The sequence below is a fragment of the Nicotiana tabacum genome, chromosome 1, assembly GCF_000715075.1.
Source record: "Nicotiana tabacum cultivar K326 chromosome 1, ASM71507v2, whole genome shotgun sequence".
In the NCBI taxonomy this organism is placed as follows: domain Eukaryota; kingdom Viridiplantae; phylum Streptophyta; class Magnoliopsida; order Solanales; family Solanaceae; genus Nicotiana; species Nicotiana tabacum.
In genome coordinates this window covers 14,747,969-14,753,788 of record NC_134080.1, presented here as the reverse complement: position 1 = coordinate 14,753,788, position 5,820 = coordinate 14,747,969, and positions in this window count along the sequence as shown.

Here is a 5,820-nt window from a genome sequence, read left to right as displayed (position 1 = left end):
ATATTAGAGTAGTACATATATGGCAGGCTAATGCAAACAAGTGGGGAATTATTAATTTCGTATATTTAATAGAGAACAGTATAGGGACCATTGACGGCACATTAGCCTTCACGCTAGCCTATTTGTACACGGTAAAATCGGAGGGCTCGACTTTATGATTGTTAGGCCGCCTCGTAGAGACCACCCCCGGAAGGCTCGAAGTTTAGTTCGGAGTTCGCCCCCGAGGGTTCTCAACGGTCGACCCTGAGACAGTACAAATCAAAGGCTATGATGGACAGATGGGAAGTTCCCAAAGCACGTGATTAAAGCTGACCTAGGTCTATTAGGCTAGCATGAGCTGTACCGTGGCATTAAATGACTGTATCAGCCATATATCTTTGTAATAAATGCATTTGTATTACGTTAAAATTTTTTCTCATATATAAAGGGGATCCTTGTTATTTTGCGGATGGGACACACAATAGATATCATTCTTACAACATTGAATATACAAGAACATTCTCTTTGCTCTCTAACACATTCTCTCTTGACTCCATTATTTACATTTATTGCTTGCATTCACAGTGTTCTATTTATTGTTCTTCAGTTATTGCTCATTATTGGCCATAAAGAGCCGCCGTCAAATTTATCATAACTGTTAATCCTCCATCGACTGCCCTTAGTCGGGCATCCAGCTCGACCTCGAGGCCCAGAAAACGCAAGCTCGAGGCCCCGGTTTCCAACCATTTGGTTTGATTATTGCACTGTCTACGAGTTCTTGTCTTATCTTTTGATTTTTCACTTAGCATCTATTGTCTAAACAACTAGCATAAAAATAGATCACGTATTTTTAGAACCACAAAATCAAATCTAATTGTTATTACCATTTTAAAATCAAAATCAAAATCAACTGCCAAAACAGGCAGTTTTCTGGGCAATTTACCACAAAATCAAAATCAACTGCAGAGCCACAAAAAAAACCCCAAGTACAGCGGCCCCGGGAACGGCCCCTCGGACCGAACAGTCACCGGAAAGGTAGAGTAACAACAGGTCGGCAACTGATCCCGCTATTATGAAGATTCTCGAGGACCTCACAAAAAGGATTGAATCAGGCGAAAAGATGATAGAAGCCAAAGACAAAAAGGTGGAAACCTACAATTCAAAGGTTGACCAGATCCCGGGCGCACCCCCGATACTGAAGGGTGTTGATTCGAAAAAATTCGTACTAAAGTCGTTCCCGTCTAGTGCGGCTCCAAAGCCTATCCCGAAGAAATTTAGAATACCTGATCTCCCAAAATACAATGGGACCTCGGACCCCAACGAGCACGTCACAACTTACACCTGTGTCGTAAAGGGAAATGACCTGAAGGACGACGAGATCGAATCCATCCTGTTGAAGAAGTTCGGGGAAACACTTTCGCAAGGGACCATGATGTGGTATCATAACCTAGCTCCAAATTCAATAGACTCATTTGCCATGCTAGCAGATTCTTTCATAAAGGCACATGCCGGTGCCATCAAGGTGGCTACAAGAAAATTCAACTTCTTCAAAATCAAACAAAGGGAAAATGAAATGCCGCGAGAATTCGTATCCTGCTTTCAAATGGAGAGGATAGAGTTACCACCAGTCTGCGATGGCTGGGCAGTGCAGACCTTCACCCAAGGTCTGAACGAACGAAGCTCGGTGGCTTCGAAACAGCTGAAGAAGAATTTGGTTGAGTACCCCGCTGTGACTTGACCGGATCTTCGCAACCAATATCAATCGAAGATCCGGGTCAAGGACGACCAACTAGGAGCCCCCTCGGGCTCGGTATACCCAAGCAAACTTCTGGAAAAAGTCCAAAACCAAACAAAGAAAGGTACCAGACATACACCAAAGATAAGAGAAACGCCCCGAGGCGTAACATACCCCGAAATGATCAAAGAACAGACCGAGGTCAGAACGCTCGGGGACTCGTGAGTAGATTTGAATTCAATAGCCATACAGGATCGACGGAGGCACCACACCTGTCAGAATACAACTTCAACATTGACGTGTCAGGCATCATATCTGCCATTGGCAAAATCATAGATGCTAGGTGGACAAGGCCCGTACAATCGGATCCATCACAAAGAAATCACAACTTAGTGTGCGAATTCCACAGCGCACACGGTCACAAGACCAAAGACTGCAGACAACTCTGGGAAGAAGTATCTCGACTACTCACCAAAGGACATATCCGAGAGTTCCTCAGCGACCCAGCCAAAAATTAGTTCCAGGAAAGAAAGGCGAACAGGAAAAATGAAACATATGAGCCGCAACATATCATCCACATGATCATGGGAGGAACCAACGTCCCACAAGAACCTACTATCAGAAGAACAAAATTATCCATTACTAGAGAAAGGCGGACTCGGGGTTACATACCCGAGGACGCTCTCACGTTCAACAACGAGGACATCGAGACCCCGTCTCAGCCTCATAACAATGCACTGGTAATTTCTTTCCTTGTGAATACATTTCAAATTAAACGTCTACTTGTGGATCCAGGTAGCTCAGCCAACATTATCAGGTCAAGGGCTGTGGAGCAGCTTGGACTGCTCGACCAAATCATGCCCGCCTCTCGAGTCCTCAAAGGATTCAATATGGCGAGCAAGACAACCAAAGGGGAAATCACCCTCCCGGTCAATGTGGTTGGAACAATACAAAATGCTAAGTTTCATGTCATCGAAGGAGACATAAGGTACAACGCCTTGCTCAGAAAGCCATGGATACACTGCATGAGAGCGGTACCGTCAACCCTGCATCAAATGATGAAATTTCCTACGAAAGATGGAATAAAAACCGTATATGGGAAATAACATGCGGCCAAGGAGATGTTCGCGATGCATGATGTGGCACCAGCATCAACGCCTTTGACAAAGGATAAGCAAACAGTAAAATAGTGCTCACGAGGCACATCCTCGGCTACACCCAAATAAAACGAACAAAGGACTATACCACATCCCCTAAGTGAATGTTGGGAGCATATCGAGGCTCAAAGCACTATCGCCACTAAGGTATAGCCATTCCTCTTTTTTGTTTATATCATACACTAACCTTCGTGCAGATGTCCGACTAGGACAGTCGAAACACTATCTAGATTGAAGACCTTAAGGTTTCAAAGCATACTGTCACGACCGGATTTCCCACCATCGGGAGTCGTGATGGCACCTACTAATGGGAGCTAGGCAAGCCAAACCTTAACTACTTGCTACACTTTCATTTTTGCTTCTTTTTAACAAACACAAGTCGATAATATGATAAAAGCGGAATTTTAAATAAATAAGCGGAAGTCAATAATTATATATCTTAAGGCTACGTCTATTACAACTTTTAAAACCTTAAATACCCCAAAACCTGGTGTCACAAAATGTCTAAGAGTTACTACATACAAGGTCTGAAGAAATACAATACGCTGTTTCTGAACAAAAGGAAATGAAATAGGAAATAGAGATAGAGGGAGACGTCAGGGCCTGCGGACGCCTGCAGGTCTACCTTGGGTCTCCGAGTGGACTGAAGGAAGCCTTCCAACTACTGTCCAAAAGCTGCTCCGGGATCTGCACATAGTGCAGAGTGTGGCATCAGTACAACCGACCCCATGTGCTGGTAAGTGTCTAGCCTAACCTCGACGAAGTAGTGACGAGGCTAGGATCAGACTACCAAATAAACCTGAGCAGTTATCATATATACATCCCAAATATATATATATATATATATATATATATATATAAGCAGTAAGTAAGGCAAGTCCATGCCCTGGGAAGTCCATCCCGAATATCGATGATCATCTACGCTATAGAAAGGTATCAAGTAAGGAAAGAAACAACATAACTAGAATATCAACAAGGAAGCAGAAATCGACAATTGCACGACATCACCCTTCGTGCTTTTACTCTCAGCCTCACCAAAGCAGTTATATAATAAAAATGTGCACCACATCACCCTTCGTGCTTTTACTCTCGTCCTCACCAAAACAATCATATAATCAAAATGTGCACGGCATCACCCTTCGTACTTTTACTCTCTTTCCTCACCATATAATCAATAGAATCAGCACGGAATGGTATGTCGTGCGGCACGACATCACCCTTTGTGCTTTACACTCTTTCCTCACAATAACAAATAATGCACGGCATCACCCTTCATGCTTTAACACCCTCCCTCACCCAAACAACAATCACAAATAAAGGGGCAAGGGAATAAACAAAATAATAATAGAAATCCCGGTAAGGGAACACAATTAAATCCCGGCAAGGGAACAACATCAATAATCTCAACATTCCGGCAAGGGAGATAATCAACAAAGCAACAATATCCCGACAAGGGAACAATTTAATAACTCTTTCTCTTTCTTTCACTTTTATTTCATAACTCACTTTACCACTTGAGCCAATGCTCAAAAGAGTTCAATCATCTCATATACTTTCACAATTTGTAATATAACTTGAGACAATGCTCCTCGATGTTCAAAGGTCACAATTTCCTTCCACAGCTTTTCACAACAAATAGAAATCATCACCAAGGCATGAAAGATACAACGAAATCAAGATATTCACAATTTAAAGACTCACGGTCATGCTAGACACCAACGTATAGATACTCGTCACCATGCTTATACGTTGTACTCAACAATTACCACATAGCAAATAGGACTCAACTCATAATCCCTCAAGCTAAGGTTAGACTAAACACTTACCTCGATGCCACAAATACAACTCAATGTTCAATTATAGCTTTACCCCTTAATTCCACTGCCAATTCGCTCGTATCTAGTCACAAATTACTTAATTACCTCAATAAACGCTAAATGAATCAACCCCAATGCATGAAAATGAGTATTCCATAGTTTTACCCAAAAAGTCAAAAATCGTCCCCGGGCCCACATGGTCAAAACCCGAGGTTCGAACCAAAACCCGATTACCCATTCCCCCACGAACCCAAATATATAATTTGTTTTGAAAAATCGAGGTCCAAATCCCCAATTTTTGAAAAAAACCTAGGTTCTACCCAAAACACCCAATTTTTCCCATGAAAATCTTTGATTTTAAGTTGAAATCATGTTAAAAGATGTTAATAATTGAAGAAAACTAGTTAAAACAATTGATTTGGAAGGAAAGTTGCTCTTGAAAAATCGCCCTAGTGTGTTTATGTTTTGAAAAGATGTGAAAAATGGGTCTAAAATCGGCTAAGTATAAAAGTTGCAGGTCTCAGTTATGGGAATTGTGAACAGGGGTTCGCAATTGCGAACCAACCTCTGTTGGCTTGGGAATTGCGAAAAAAGTTTGGGAAATGCGAACCTGGGAATTGCGAAAAAAGTTTGGGAAATGCGTACAAGCCTGGGAATTGCAAAAAAAGTTTGGGAAATGCGAACCTGGAAATTGTGAAAAAAAGTTTGGGAAATGCGAACAAGCCTGGGAATTGCGAAAAAAGTTTGGGAAATGCGAAGCCTGGAGGCCTGCAATTTCTTAAGTCCAAAATTTCACCCTGTGGCCTATCCAAAACTCACTCGAGCCCTCGGGGCTCCAAACCAAATATACACACAACCTCAAAAATATCCTACGGACTTATTCGTGTACTCAAATAACTAAAATAACATCATGAACATCGAATTAAACCTCAAGATCAATGAAATTTCTCAAAACTTCTTTAAACATCAAATTTGCATTTAAGGTTCGAATCACGTCTAATGGATTCCGTTTCTTACCAAACTTCACATAATTATCTTAAATTATATATAAGACTTGTACCGAGCACCGGAACCAAAATACCGGCCCGATACCAATATGTTCTAGTCAAAATTCATTTCCAAACCTTATAAA